The 17,168-nt window shown below is 37.7% G+C and overlaps 1 protein-coding gene across 2 annotated transcripts in view; it reads right to left on the reverse strand.

Moving 5' to 3' along the window:
* Positions 1-17,168, reverse strand: part of LOC124157624 (CUGBP Elav-like family member 2) — a 1,414,326-nt gene that overhangs the window by 1,059,187 nt on the left and 337,971 nt on the right. Inside the window, exon 1 of one of the 2 annotated variants that reach the window (XM_046532525.1) lies at positions 2,937-2,955. The exons of the other annotated variant lie outside the window; for it this stretch is intronic. The gene's annotated coding sequence lies outside the window, so the exon portion shown is untranslated. Of the gene's footprint in view, positions 1-2,936; positions 2,956-17,168 lie in introns of those variants that run through there. 2 annotated transcript variants of the gene reach the window in all.

Below are 17,168 nucleotides of genomic sequence, written 5' to 3' on the forward strand. Positions count from 1 at the left end.
AAGCACAAGGGCAACCACGAGTTTCGTCGTTTCTCCACCTCTTGCTTTTATAAGCACACGGAAGGATTTTATTATGAAAAAAATCGATTCGCATTCATCACTCCTAATTTCTCTCAATTATAGAGGTTAGTGTGAAATCTTCCTCACACTCTTCGAACGACAGACGTCACTCTGATCGTGGTTTTGTAAAAAAAGGTGAGCTACGGCTCCTTATGTGGTTATATTTCTTTGTCATTATTTTGTCTTCAAATTTTAACCATCCTATGCTAGTTCCTTCACTTTATTTCAGTTCTTGTTCTCTTATCCTTTTTGACTGGCCGAAGTGCTTGTCGCTTTTTTTCATCGGTGAATTTTCCTTGTATATATCATCTCCGTTATGCTTGATAGGTAATTTGTAACTGCACTCGGATGACAAGGCCATATCAACTTGCTTTCATTTAGACTAGGCTTCTCCTTTGTGGTTCTCTTAAACCAATTCTTCTCTTTTAGCGGAATTAAATAGTAATTGGCGTGACAGAGCCTTGAATTTGAAGGATTTTTGGCCACATTCTGTATATACTTAGAACCTTTCATTTGCATGACGTCCTGGCTTGAAATAATTTCAGCTCTTAAATATAAACTTATCACGTTCTTCAATTCAAATCATCACATTTGGGGATAAAAAATGTCAATTCCATACGAATCAGGATCTTCCAAAATGGTCTTATTAAAAATTAACTATGCATTGAGGTCAAAAGTATAACATCCTTGTATTTCGAAAGGGTTGAAAACGCACTAAATACGACTCCTACTAGGAAGGACTCCACTGAGGGTATACACAGTTCATTTAGGAAAGGACCTATTTCCATTCAAACGACTCGTGCGCCAACTGATGGAAACAACCCTTCACTCATGTGCCTGAGTGAGCCGACTAGGGCTGGTCAGTGGTCACCCACAGAATGATTTAGATAGAAACGTACTCAGTGTTTCCGTGCATAATTTTAGCTTATAGTTCAAATTTGAAACCCGCAATCTATAAAATAGATGAAAAACTGAAATAAAAAATAAACCAGATACTGAAACTTTTCGTTTTATGTATGTAATACTCATGGAACAAACGCAATTTTCAATGTCTCCACATTCAATTTGCTCATTAAATCTCCCAGTTCATAACACTGAAACCATGAGGAGTATCTAAGGAGAATATGAAGCAATTAAATCCAAAACAGGATTCATACATTTTACATGTGATATTAAGTTAAAGACACCATTATTTTTCACAAATATCCAACCAAACGACATAAATCATTACTTATCCATTATATTATGTATGTGAAGGTGATATTGATTACGTCACTAGACACTGTATGGATACTTGGCCTACATTTAGAGAAATTATATCTCGGAAATGAAAGTACACACATCTTCTGAGAAATATTACGGAGTATTTAAAGCATGCGAAAGGAAAAAATGTAATTAGCCAGCGCGCTTACGAGCGTCTCAAAATCAGGCTCTGTCCTAATGGTCGCTTCATAGTGGAGTTTTTCCGCTGAGATACCCTACAATACACACTACTCACAGTCTCCGAACAGCAGACATCACCCAGAACGCGGGTGGAGTGGGAAAAAATAGTACGAGGCCAGAAGCGAAGGGCAAGGCCCACGCTCATAACACATTTCGGAAAGAGATTGTGTCTGTGCTTTAAGTTCATGGTACAAGGTCCCGGCGGGGCAATGACATAATCATCCGTAGGGGGATTCTCTCTCCTCCCCTCTCCTTGCAGAGGAGGCATTTGGCGATAATTCAATGAGACAGTCAGGCAGTTAGTAAAAGTGCGCGTTTTCATGGAAGGGGAAACCAGCGCCAAGGGTAATATATTGCCCCAGTTATGATTCCTGAGCGAACTCTAACGGCAAGCAGTCGTTTCAGGGGGGCGCAAATGTCCTTGTGAGGTGTAAAACCAAGTAAACACTGAAATCTTTCGTAAGCAAGTTCCTCGGCGAATCTAAATAGCAATTTAACTTCCAATTTTCAATGAAATATTTCTTAAATCACGATTATAAATTCTGAATTTTCTTAGTAAGACAAGCCTGCATGTGAACAGATGATTTCTGAATATACAGCCACCTTTGTCTTCAATGTTCTTAAAATCTTCACGCTAATTATTTAACCTTTTCTGTTTATTCAGTATTGGAATATATATTGAATTTAATTCTGAAGCGACGATAAAAAATAATTATACTGTTGTGCTTTTAATCCTAAAAACGAAAATTAGATGTCCATAATACATTAATAAACTTTTGGTATTTAGAGATTAGAAAATATCATTTGCGCACAATCTTGGTTGCTTTGGCAGTTCTTAATGCGGTGTCTGTCTACGTTGCTCATTACTGGATAAACTAAAGCATAAAATACACAACGGACAGACGTTCTATCTGACGGACTACGTAACCCACTATTTCTTGAAATTTCGTGTGAGTCGTAATAAACCTTTATTTTTAAAATATCTACCAAAAAAAGAATTAACCTTCTACCTTTAGAGCTAGGGCAAACTCTAAGAGACAATGGATGCCAAATCTACGGCTTACTCACTTACTTTGAGTTGCAAAAAAATACCTTTTACTCAATCAAAACCAAATCATAATAAATTTAAAAAAAACTCAGAATAGGGTGATGGTTAAAGCCCAATTCTCAATACCCAAAGTTCTAAATGTCAGAAATAAGGTTTTCATCACTTCTGTTTCCAACATTTCGTCTCCTCAATGTTTCAGTAATTCATTATTAAAATGTTATACCACAATAAATAATTGACATTTAATTCGATAGCAAATGAAAGGCAAAATGATCATCAATGACATAAAATCATTAAAGGAAAAATTGTGTTGTAATTCCGAAATTGAAACAAGAGTTGCATTAAAAACTTCTCGAAATATGTACTTCATCGATAAATTTCTTACCCTAGGAATATTTCCGGTAGTCTGCAATCTCGGACTAACCTGAGGAGAAAAAGAAATAATTATTACCAAAAATAATACAAAATTATTTTCAATGAAATTCCATTAAGAATGGAACTGAAAGTGATTCCATATTTTATGAACTTGTTCCATCAAAAATATTTTCCGGAAATTATATTTGCTATAATAGCCGTCTTACGATTTAATTTTTATCCAAGAAGGGCTCACTTCAATGTTTACAGTCAATATAACTGTTATATCCAACTGTCATAGCCAATATAATTTAGTCTTCCTGTCAACTACAACCACTCAAACATTAGCCCTTACTAAAGCCATGTCATGAATAGTTGACGCAATTCAAATCTAAATTGATACGAACAGGTTTTCTTTGCAATTTTATCCCATAAAAATGTATTTCGGATTTTAGGACTGCACCTAATTCCCGTTCTGATCCAATTATGCCTTAAATGGATAATGAGGATTTCAAGCATTTGCCCATGCAGAATAAAACAAACCTTAATAATCAGGAAATTATTTAGTGAAAGAAAATTAGGGATCTCTCTTTTCGATATTTTTTCCTGAACATTGTATCACCGTAATTCAGACAAAGATATATTTACCAAGATGAAAAATAGGGAAAAAGGTTATCGCCAAAGTATGTTTGTTTGAGACTGATGCAATAAACGTGGCTTATTCAAAACATATTTGAATAGATCACGCATATGGGTGCCGACGCTCAGTTAAAAACATACATGTATTTCTGGACAACTGGCTAAGTCACACAGGCTGCAAACTTCCAACGTTCTATAACTCACCATTAGTAATTGACACTTTAAATTATCATGGTTAACAGCAAAACAGCACCTCAGAGAGAAAAAAGGAGCATATGAATCTTGAATAAATGTTGCACATATACGCCACTTAAAAGGTGGACAATTATTTCACATTTATGAAAATAACTAATGAAAAATTCATAAGAGACCTGATAAAGCTGCTGGTTCAGTTTTATTAGTGTAGCTATTCAAACTTGGTCATCATTCACTCTATTGAAAAAGGATAGATGTATAAGGATATGTAATGGTCTCCAAACCACATCTGAAATTTGACTTAAAAGCTCAGCTGTAGGTTTCAAACCAATTAGCTTGGATTTCGGCTAAATCTTCATTTTATTTTTTATCGCTCACTTAAATGACTGCCAAATATGCGTATCACAGGTGAATGCAAAATATCCATAACTGTTTATTCACTATATCCAACAAATTAATGAAAAATACCATTAAATTCGATGCAAATGCATATTTTCTTCCATTCATATTATTATTGCTATTCGTGGATTGTTGCAGCGTGTGTTTCATTGCAGGGAAATGTTATTTTTGTTGTGGAAAGTGCATTTCATCAACAATTTACTTACATTTCATACAATTTCACTGGAAAAAACATTATAATAGTTGAAGGTGTTATCATGTCACAAGTATTCATCGAATAATTGAAACTGTATATCGAGCGCATCACATACCCAAACTCATCATTATTTCATTAGCATGCGTAGAAGCCTAACTAATATTTACGATGCAGGTTGCAGAATTGAAAATTAAGAACTGACCGCACGCCCAGGGAAACTTTAAAAATCACTATACGTAGACGCCCCTCCCTACGTCCCTCTCTCCTCTTTTAATATGACCATGAAGAATAGACATGGTCGCTTTCTTGACGTGAAAAATATATCAGCCTCATGCCGCCAACTCTGTCCGAGATCACGTGAAAGAAGGCAATTTAGCCGACCATGCTGCGACGCCATGGCTAAATCCATTGAATGACCATTTTCGGTTCATAATGCAATTACACAAATTTTTACCACAAACCCTTAACCAACCGTATCACTGTCTACAAAAGATGATAGTCCCCCGGTAATTGACATGTGCTTATTAAGAAGGATTACAAACACCAGCTATTTCCTAAGAAACACAGTGGTTCCATTGGTACTTGCTGTTTTGAAAAAAAACGAATAATAAAGCAAAGTCAGTTCTTCGGACTGTGAGAAGGGGTAACCGGATAGGAGCGGATGGTTAGGTGGAAGTTGAGAAACCTACCCCCTCATTTACACTACCATACAAAAACTGCAGAGGTAAAACGGATTAACGCCCAATTCGACGGATATGTAATTGTACTCAAGTCCTCTAAGGGCCTATTACGAACTTCTCACCGCAAGTAGTAGAACTCCGCCGACTGTGCCGCACCGGCCGAAACGCCATCACCTCCCGAAAGGTATTTCGACTGGCCGCCGAGCGCTGGCACACCGAGGCTGGGGGCGGTGAGACACCACGGCCAGATACCATTGCTTTGAGGCTCCGATAGGATGATTTCCTATTATTTTTTTACTGCCTATTTCAAAAGATTGTTACTCCTGGAGTAATATCTCACGCTTTTAGAACTTTAAATGACGACATCTATTTTTCGTGATTAAATGAAATGTGAAAAATTTCAAGCGCGCAAAAACGCGACGGCTAAATATAAATGCTGGGAAAAGCCCGTGTGACGTCTGGCTTCCGCTGTGTGAGGCCACCTGGGTGCGAAGCTATGAAATTGGCCATTAGCTTTCGTCTAAACTGGGATTTCTAAAACCAAATAATTTGTACATTATGAATACACTAATGATGGGTAACGAATCGCATTCAATACCTTTCGTTTTCTGTGATGAAGGAAACTACCCCATTGCTAAAGTTTAATCAATGCGGACGATTGTTTACCTTGTTTGAGTAGAACTGCCGTTTCTAAAACAAAATATACGACGATACAGTTTCGGTGTTACTCTGGTTGTGGGTTATTTACAATATCAATATCCGAGTGATGTGACGCAAGGAATGTGAAATTGCAGAGGTTGGATAATAAAACTTTTATCGTAAATAACATCGATATAACAGCCCGAGTGATGTATATTGAAAACACTTTGCTATTTTAAATTGATTTTCAACGTCTCAACATGATGCATTCATTTAAATATTATTATACTCACTTTTGTGTATGCTTGCTTTTAATATTATCGTCTTATAAATCCTATTTATAATGCAGAAAATTCAAGAATATAATCTTCGGTGGAGACTTCACCAGTGCTTTCTTGTGAATATAACTTTTTTACATTTTCTATAAATTTATACAAAGGTATTTGTAGCACATATCTGTTATTTTCCTCTTGATCTCTCCCAGGTTTGTTTGTTTTTCTATTGATGATGATTGAAGTGCCAGGGATGACAATGCCCAGAGTTTGACGTTGGAATTTTGAGTTTTATTATAATTACCCCCTGAGTGGTAATTTGACTGCGCTTCAAGTGCCTTTTTAAGAACATCAAAGAGTACAACCTTTGTGTACCTGCCTGTTTAATATGCGGTATGATTGACTGTATTATCAACATTGTGTAAGCGCAAAAGTAAACGGTGTGTGTCTAGTGCGGTATTATGAGTGATGAAAAAGAATGGTGATAGTCTATGGAATTGTGAAAAAAACTATTATGCATGAAAATCTATTTCTTGTGTGTCATAAAATCCCTACTAGGTTTTCGTGGTGAAGCTGATTCGACTCGAATTTTTCATTCGAACTATAGTTTATTCTATAACCGTGTATTTTTTGCATGAAAATCGCTATTTATAAACGACTCAATTGAAATAGCTTCCTTCTATTCGTACTTGTGTTGCCATGCCCGGTTAATGAAACGGTTGTTTTTATTTATACAATGAAATCGCTCCCCGGAAAATACTCGATTAACGCAAGTGTGAATAAAAAGAAAGCTCAATGATCAAAATTATATTGAATATACCGAGTTAGGTATTTCTCACGCTTATATCGTATAGCTACCCTAGATTTCTTTTCTATGTCTGCCATTAATGGGACACGAAACAATAACTATTTCATTAACTACGTAAAACACATCATAAAAAGGCCTCGCAACGTAGAGGATAGTCTTGAGGGACAAGTAGATCGCAAGAACGGAAAAGGAGCTGCGTCAAACCATTCTTAGGATTGTTGACAAGTGATGATGATGGTGATAGGTACACCTCAATAAGATCACCTCAAACTATTTTGCAAAGCAATTACCGAGTGAATATCACATCTTCAGGGTAGAAAGTCGGAGCTGATCCCTGGATCATCCGCGATTTTGCAAGAAGATTAAACAAGCAAAAGACGGATCGGATAAAAATGTTACTGCGGGGATAAAGGATGGCACCCAGATTTAAACCCAAAGCTCTCCAGTCCGCAATCCATCGCCGTACCCACTACTACGGCGTCCCCAGGACTCTAACTCGTCCATCGTAAAAGGAAGCATTGAATTAGGTCAGATTATTTACGAACCCTTGTTGCCAGCTAGGAAATTTGATCCCGGAGCCTCAACTTGGAAGGTGAAAACCTTAAACATCTCTTAATATTGCACACTTTTAAGCACAAGTTAAACTGACAATATGCCTTTCCGCAACTTTTATACAAATTACGCTAGAAGCGGCTAGAGATTCGGAGAGGAAGCGCTAGGTCTTAACTGATTTAGCAATAGGAATAGATATCTTTAAGGGCGACAGAAAGAGCAATATCTTAGAACCTCATCATATTTATAGGTCTGTAAGAAACAATAAATTAAGATACATAATGCCAAACGAATAGGTATAGGGATTCGTTTCTCCCTCGAGGAATAAAGGACTTTCATAAACGATAGTGATGAACTCAGTGCGAACAATTCTTTTTTATTTTTTTGCAAACGGCTGGTGTCCTAACACCCATTTAGATTTAGATTAAAATTCGCAGGAAAGTTAGTCAGAGGAAACGAGACAACGTTGTCTCTGTGTCTCTCTAGCCAACTCCAGACACCCCGCCTCCTTCTTTCAACCGCCACAACCCTTACTTCGTCCCCTCAAGGCGCCACCGAGTAGTTTCACTTTATTAAAAGTCGTAAACCACATTGGAGGAAGGATGGGAGAAAGGCAAGAGAAGTTAGGTGAGCTTGGTAGAAAAAAAAAAGAAAACGGGGAGGACCCCTCCGACCCACGCAGCTCTTGTTCTTCGTACTGCTCCTCCTAACGTCTTACGAGGGTTGTATTATCCGCCGGGTAAACACTCATTGAATGAGGATTTTAAAAATAGGAACTTTCCAATGAACGCGTAAGAATAAAAAATGAGAGTATTTATGAATCAGGAAGGATTTGATTTATGCATGATCTTAGGTTTTCCCGGCGTATCAGTTGCAGAAAAGTGTATCGGGTTTTCCACCGGTTGATATCGTCCATGTCTCCCGACGTTTCGATCCGTGACTTGCTGATCATCCTCAGGGGATCTTCTGTCCCTGTTGAAGTTGTTGCGGTTGATGCGGACATTGACTTCCAAATCAGCAATGTTTGGAGACCAATATTGAAGTCCATTATATACAACAAAAATGGCGGGAAAACCGCAACACGCGTGAAGAAATCAGGTTACACCTGACCTCGGATGGAGTCTATATATACTGGAAAAATTTCGAAGAACGGCATTCGGATGATCCCCTGGGGATGATCAGCAAGTCGCGGATCGAAACGTGGGGAGACATGGACGACATCAACCGGTGGAAAACCCGAGAAACTTTTCTGCAACAGGATTTTATTCTTTGATTCTTTCGGCGAATAGTGGCTGTGAATGCCTCTAGGGATTCCCACTGGGTTAGGCTCTCCATTTCTGCCGACGTTTCGATAAAATACTTTTTCATCGTCCTAAGGGTAGGTTGATGCCAGGTGCTCAGGTCGCGGCCTTAAATACAATCTGTCTCAATCCAAATTCTCCAATCAGAACCATCCTCAACAGACTAAAACTGTACGCAAGCACGCGACATGAACACCTGGCATCAACTACCCCGGAGGGCAATGAAAAATCATTTTATCGAAACGACGGCAGAAATGGAGTATTCAAAGTATTCAACGCGGTGGGAAGCCCGAGAGATGTTTCTGATTCTGAAAGATTTAGCGATGAGAAGATCGTTGCGTAAGAGTTTAAATAAAAGACTTGTATCTGGAGCGTAGTGCTTCATGGAGCGGGTGAGCGGACTCGGAGAGAGAACGAAGAGAAAATACTAGTGATGTTTCATAAGTGGGCGAAAAGATAAATGGATGAGGTTAAGTTGACACCGAGGAATAGGCAAGAAGAGGTGCTACACATGATACTAGAGGAAACTTCTGGATTAAATATGCAGGAGAGGGTTTGCATTGAGCGAATACTGAGTGGAGGGATGTCAAAATCCGTGTATAAGGGAAGTATTAGGTAAGTGAGGGAGCGGAAGTCAGAGAATATAATTAATCGATTAAATCAGAGGAAAAAGTCTTGATGTGAATTGAAGAGGAAGGTCCATTTACGTGGAGGAGAGGGGCCGAAATTTTCAAAATGTTCGATGCAAACCCACCATACTCGGTGCAATACGATAATAAGAAAGAAATGTCAGCACCATCAAGTTATTTTTGAAGCTGGATTTACAAGGAAATTTTTTGTGTAGGCTACTTTCACAAGAAATTGGATATGAATTTAAGTTGGAAGAAAGTTTTTTTAGAATTAAAGCATACTTGGCTGCTATATGCCTGCTGGTTAAAGAGTCGCAATATTTCTTGTGGATATTTACGCCGTACGTCGCTTGCATGAGATAAATGGGGGAAAAATTGCCAGTGTTCATCGAAATTGGGGCCTGTTCAACCGAAAAATACATGTCAAATTGATACAATCACTCTTGTCTTCAAGTGGATTGCTAGGGGTGGTTAGTGGATACAGTTTATTATAACCGTGTACGTCATAAATACCCTAAATTATTGAATTTTTATTATTTTCCGTGCGGATGCTCAAATTTGATTTGTATTATATCGATCTTAATTATTCTCATTCATAACACAATTAGGTTTTAAATACCGGGTCATTTTAGCTCAATGCGAGTGGATGAGCTTCGCAAGACTCGGGTTGTGGTTTCAAGGTGTCTTCAGGCTCTGCAGATGGAGTGACGGCTTCGAAGGGTTAAAAGTTGTGGGAGGGACAGAAAATAGGGGATACCCCTCCTTCTTGGGTTACCCGAGGGCGAATGAGTACGTTGGGGACGGTGGGGAGAAGGGCGACAAAAAGTCGATGAGACGAATGCAAATAAGAACATTGTTCCTCGCTTTACGCTCGCATCTTACTCCCTTACTCCCAAATAGGGAGGGGTCTTTGTTTTGCGACGCGGTGATGAGCAGTCCCCGGCTGTATTTTGCCAACCGTAAGGATTTTACGCCGCTCTGTCCCTCTCCTTGACGAGGAGATTTTTTGTCAAAGTTATTCTCATAAACGGAGAATTTCGGGAGTGAGTGTTATGTCGCAATTCTTGGAGAGCATGGGTTCCCTGCCTTTTTTTCTGAGGACCCTTAAGCGAAGAGCCGCATTAGTGAAAGGACCTTTTTTCACTTTTATTGGCGTAAAGCTGATACTGCGATACAAATAAGATGTGACAGGATGATTATACGGCCCGGGATATTCCTCGACAAAGCATGATAAAGATTCTAATAAAAAAGGACAAATCATTTTAAACGTTTCTACAAGTACAGTATTTGACTGCAGTAAACATGTTTGATTTAATGACTCGTAATTTAAGTGAATAAATTTCGCGTAAGTGTATGACGTATAATGTTCCTATTACTTCATATAGATACGTTTGGTATTCATGCATCTATAGAGGCTGAATTGAATTGTTTTTATGATAGTGGCATCATAAAATTATATAGAAGATTCTCTTTCCTTCCCAAATAAATAAGCGGATAGCTAAAGATAGCATAATGTATCATCAAGAAAAATATCTGAAACCATGGGGGATTAAAAATGGATATTAACTACTGATTTCTAATAAAAAACTTTTCGGCGTTTATTTAATACTCAATGTTCCGTTACTTATTTTTTGCTTCAAATAAACAATTACCTACAAAATGTTAAATAAATACCCTGAAATATTTCGCACAACTTGGCCACAACAATTCATTAAATAAAATTATTTGAGGCCTTAAATTTTCAGCCGTCATATGATCGTTTACGTTTTTCTCTAACCCTTTCCTCAAGCAATTCATGAAACATTTCGAAGGTTTAAAGTACGAAATGCCGTACTATTTTTTCCAACTTTATCATCGATGATACATTTTATTATCCGAAAATTACTTTAGCATTAACCGAGCAATGTATATTTAACCAATTAATTCAATATGACTCAGTCTTACATGTATATCAATATTATTCTCAGCAAGGTGAAGCATTACTTTGAATTCGGGAAAAAATTGTATTGAAAGATTAAAAATTTATAAGTAAGCGCAGGAAAAGTTCATAATTTACGGATTAAAAATATTTGGCAAATTTTTAAAAATATTCTGCAAATATTATTCCAAAATTACAAAGAAATCCAGAAAATTAAAATAATTTTTGCAGCACATTATCTCTACCAAACACAACTGTAAATGTGTTAAATATCATTTTACATACTCCTAGATGGGGTTACAAAGTTCAATCCCTCCAATATTTGAGGAATTGTAATAAAATAGTGCCAAACACAAATTCACAAAGTGATGCGCAGACGCAAACGATAATCTAATCAATTCCTATAGCATTACGTTCGTGACCCCAATCGTCGAGAGGGATGGCAACATTCAATGCGTGACGGGCCTCTCATCGCTAATTCGGTTATGGGAATCGAGAGGCCACTTAACCCTATCTCTCCCGACGGACTGCACGCACTGCTTGAAATTCCGAAGCCGGTGGGCACATGGCGAATCTTCAGTCCGCTCTCCGGTGCCTGAGGACCCCTAGTCGACAAGCTCCGAGCTCAAAGGGTCATTCTGACGCCGGGCGCTCAGCACACAGGAACGATGCCGTAGCGGCACTCGTATAACCTACTGCGGGAGCGACCCGTATGCAGCAAGTCAATGGCTCTCGAGCGATGAGTGATACGCAACACCATACTGCTGGAAACGCTGATTGGCTCTGAAACTATTGACATTGGCTCTCGAGCGCCTTTCCCGAAAGGCATGGCATTAATTAAATTCGATAGGGACAGGAAATCCTGCATCCGACTCGTACAAATCGGTGATGATGAGGATGGAGGAAAAAAAAAATATTCGCACGAATGAGTATATACACGCACCAAATAAGCTTCTACAAAATGGCTCTTTGCAATTGCCAGGGCCTCGAAATAATGCGGAGTAGCGATTGGTGGATAAAATTTCTCTGAGTGATCGATTTTATTAAATATCAATATTTTTATCAAGAGTATCACAGGAATGGTCACGATAAATGATTCACCGGAGTGGCTAAGGGATTTGGGCTGTAACAAGTGGGTAGAGCATTTATAAATGCTTATTTATCAGACCTTATACGTAATTTATATTCACCCATATATAGACCTTATATATGGATGAATATAAATTTCCAATGAGAGAGGATTTCCAATTTATGAGCTTCATTTATTACTAAACACAATCTCTTTAAAGTAATGCAATCATCACAAAAGAACTTCAAATAGACCAGAGATTAGGAAACCGTGGGCTACAAGAGAATTTAAAACTTCCTTCATTCCGAAAATCTGTTAGCAATTCATTATTTTACCTCTATTTAATCGTATAACTAATGAAGATATTTCACAAGTGATGCTGTAAGTTATTAATGTTTAAATATTATAAAACTATAGCTTTACTCATTCCATGAAGTTAAGACAATTTAAAAATGCAACTTGCTGGCACGCAAACGTTTACGTATCTTTATTGCGTCAACTTTAGCTGCTGGTTTTATGAAAATTCACTACTGAATGTTTCGGTAAATTATTAATCATCTCATATGAAGACAACTTTATAACAGGCAATATTAACCCAATTGCTGTTTGACTAACTTGGAAGAATAATTCCTTATGTTTGCAGCAAGTTTGCTATAGCAACCACAGGTAGGTGTGAAGGTGCTAGGTATCATTTTACTTGCACATAGGCTAGCATGGGGTCATGAAGTTCCATCACTCTAATATTTGAGGAATTGATATAAAAAATTGTTATATTTTTAAGATTTACGCGACAAATGGGTTACCGAAGAATTTTGAATAGCTAAGCTAATTATGAATTATCAGGTTATTTTCCACAAAATGTATTAATTCAAGCTTAACTAGTGCTCAGATTCGTGGATTTAAAATGACCCTTTTGATTCTGGAGGTTCTCCTTTTACAGCTGTGATATATCATGACCTTCCGGAGAGCATTTCTTTCCCTAAAATTTTGACTCATGGCATTGCCCATATACCCTAAAGTAGCCATTCCTCATAAAACCACTCCCTTCATTAAATTCACTGCATCACTTGCTTTAAGTAGAACTCCCACCCTCAAACTCTTTTCACTTCACCGCCACCTCCTCTTAAATTTTGTCGAAATACAGCATTACTCGCAGGCATTTAAGAGTTTGCACCTATAATGACCTGGTAACGTTGAAATCAGTAGTGTTTTAATTAACTCAAGAGGAAAGTTGCCATCACGTTTCCTGGATTAACAAGGGTAGAAGTTACCGTTTCACAAAATTGAGGAGGCAATTATTAAATGAATGCTTAGTTACTGGGTCTGACCACCCAGGTTATGTAATCAAATTCCTTTTTAATTCATGTAAGTCACTAGTTTTTAATTATGACGAAAAATTTTCAACGAAATAACTTATTTTACCGAAAACATGACTTACTAAAACACGAAATAATTCCAGTTCAATATTAGGTAGCTGTTTTTGTAAGTAGGTATACAAGTGCTTTGCTTAAGTGCTTTAATGCAAAGAAAATGACGCAGGAGAATGACAAATGACGTATTATTTATGAGGGAAAAGAAAATCACAACAAATAACCTTCATTGATGACGGATTGAAGATAAGTAAGCAGTATACCTAGGTTGAAGAATAATGATTCAATAAAATGCTAAAACTTATGGACAGTTTTGAGAGGTTAGTAAAATTTAAGGCTAAAACTAGTAGGACTCAATGTTTTTTGTAAAAATTAAGAATTACCCTGATCCATTTCAGTTTTAAACATTGCTTTAGAGAGGAGAAAACGGAAAAATCTACTCTAAGTATAATATGTATGCTACGTATCGAATATTTTACTGAAGATTCCTTGGGAAGCCTCAGTAAAAATCCGCGCCTTATTATAAAATCCGCGCTCAAACAAATTCCAACGACAACCATCCACAATGGAAGTGGTCCCTCAGATTGTTGCCGCTGAAGTCACCGTGCAAGACGAGGTAGTGCATACGGGCTTGATTTATGACTCTGTGGAGACTCACATAGCTTAGTGTCTGGAGACTCACTCGGTTTGAATTAGCCAGGAGGAGGAGGTCTGCGGAAAGGAAGAGATTGTTCCCGGCGCAAAGTATAGGAGGAGATGGTCTTGGATTATGGAGGCCCCCCTAACACCCTCCTTCACCCAGCAAAACAGCACGGGCAACGAGGACACCTTCAGTGCCACCAAGAGGGGTTTTACTTGCAGCAAGTAACCCGGAAAGCGGAAACACACGACTGTTATGCCGGCGAATAAACGGCACCGAAGCCGGCCTCTTCCGCCTCTAACGATCACCCTGAACGCCGTTTTCCAGCGATGCTACGGGATGCAGAAGTGAGTGGCGAAGGAAGTAGATGCGGCGGACTGATTCTGGGGGGGGGGGGGCTTGCAATAACGCATCCGATGAGTAAACGGGGGTGAAGGGTGCGGGCAGGCCACAATTGGTGCGGCACTAGGCATAAAAGGGTATTCCCGGCGGAGCAATAACGTGGCGTAGTCTCGCTTGCGATTACACACACTACAATGAAGTCATTTTAGTGCCCAATATTCAAGTGCGACATCCATTTCCTGGTCGGTAATTTTAAATGGTCTGCCGCGAGTCGCATTTCAGCAATAAAATCCGTGAAATAACATGTTTAACGGCCCTGTACTCTCGATTGACAGATATACCAAATGAGCCCGGACCACTTTTTGGGGTATTAAGGAAATAATATCAGCATAATTAGTTATTTTTCTTGGTGGGCGTTGGGAGGAATTATGCTTATCATCACAATTGTGAAGCAAAAGCATCTTGTATTCACTTGAAATTTGAGTTTAGCTGCGGTTGGAACGTTTACTGCATTGCAGCATAAATTTATTCACATACAACACTGCATGAGCATTTGGAGCCATTAAACCTCGAAACTGCTGATTGTGAGACCACCTCAATAACTGACAGGACAACTGAGTTGATTGGGATCGATATATTCTGTGAAAACTGATTAGCAATTCCGAATTATGCCCGCAAAAAAAATTGCTATAAAATTTCAATCACGCAAATATACGCCAGCATGAACATACTGCACTTAAAGAAAATAAAAAAATGACGAGAATTTTCATCAAGAAAGGTTGGAAATGTCATGAAATCTGCACTAAATCAAAATATCCCGAAGTTTATTTTCCGAAATATCTATTATTAATGATAGTTCACCCAATGATATGAATCAACATACGCAAAAAGTGGAATTTCCATGAGATGCATGTCCTCGTAGTACGAATTAACTGAATGATATGTGGTTCGTTTGTGTACTTTTAGGCGATTATTAACGAATAAAACACGTAAATATGAGATAAAGGCTTTTGTGATGGCGTGAGGACAATGGGAAGATCGATAATGAATCCTTTATTTTGGCCGGCGCACTTGATGAATTGATGCTGTCACTCCTATGAAAAAACTACACAAAGCACCGAGCCCTTGATGCGAATATGATTGCTAATGTACCGAAGGTGGAAAGCCAGAACACAGGTAGGAGCTAAATAAGCGTCCATATGAATGCAAATAAAAGTATAAATTGGCACGGGAAAGATCAACCAACGAAGCTTTCAGATATATTTTTAGCTGTATACAAAAAAGACGTATTCATGTCCAAATCATATATATAGCATCTTATATTTTATGAATCCACTTGATATATTTACCGACGCCAAATATAGGATTTCTCTATTGCCCAGATTAGATAACGTAGATGAGTTCATTTTTTAAGTCTGTGTTTTAATAAATTTGATATTGAATTTAGATAATGGATTTTGAATACGGAGCATAAAGAGAAAAAAAATCTTTTAACGAGACCATGGTAAATACATGTCAGCGAATGTAGATAACTATTTGATAATATCAATAGAATTTGTTCGTGAAATGGATATTTGCCTATTTTATTTTATATGACATTTGAATGCGGGATTCATAACCAGATAAAATATGAATTCCAAATTTCAAGCTCCATGGATTGTAAAATTTCAAACTGATTGGGAAGTTATCATATTCAGAACGTGGAAAATCAACATTGGGATTCGGATCACTCGTATATAAAGTTAACTCTACGAGACTAGCCGGAAATTTGAGGCCCAATGAAAGTTTAATTTAGCTAATTAATATTTTCAAAATGGATCTAGAGTTATGTCAGTGATGATGATTTCACATAAGCTGTTCTTCCAAGTTCCAACCCGTATTTCTTAGTCAAGAAAGATTTTGAACAAGATACACAATGTCCTAAAAGGCACTTCTTAGGCACTGATATAAAAAAAATGAAAAGAAAACAGGCCTAAAAAATAGTCGTTTCCTCCTCCAGGTAAAAGTGCTCCACCTCTCATATTGTTAAGGTTACAACAACTGAACAGCTTGAAGCACATTCTTTAATCATTATATCGTTTGTGTAAAACCATTACCATTTTAAATGGAATTTGCTGATGCTAAAAAACATAATAAGGCTATACTAAGAGTAGATAACTCATTACCCATATTTTTTAGCCTTATTAATAAGATTTACGAGACGAGCGTATCACCATTTTCAGGTTACTAACGTGATTTTCTTTCACTTACAGCATATGTTGCCTGACGACATAATAAGTAGTGAAGTTCCATGCCAGCAATTTATTTGTATCATGATAAATATAGCCATACACAATAACGAACAAAATATCAGAGCTCATGTCGCATTGGTACACATGTTTTGACACAAAGGCTTTTATGATAAGTATGATTTAACATCTTCATTATGTTTAGACCAGCGTTATTATGAAAGGATTAGCGAAAATTCTGATTCTCAAAATCTATTCCCACAAAATGTAGCACGGATATCTCAATTCTTAATCATTAGCGGATGAAGTACTGCTGGAAGAGAGTATATTGTAATTTTCATGAGAGCAAACAGTCAAATACTTAATGAAACAAAGTAGATAAACCA

Source organism: Ischnura elegans, chromosome 4 (genome assembly GCF_921293095.1).
Source record: "Ischnura elegans chromosome 4, ioIscEleg1.1, whole genome shotgun sequence".
Lineage (NCBI taxonomy): Eukaryota > Metazoa > Arthropoda > Insecta > Odonata > Coenagrionidae > Ischnura > Ischnura elegans.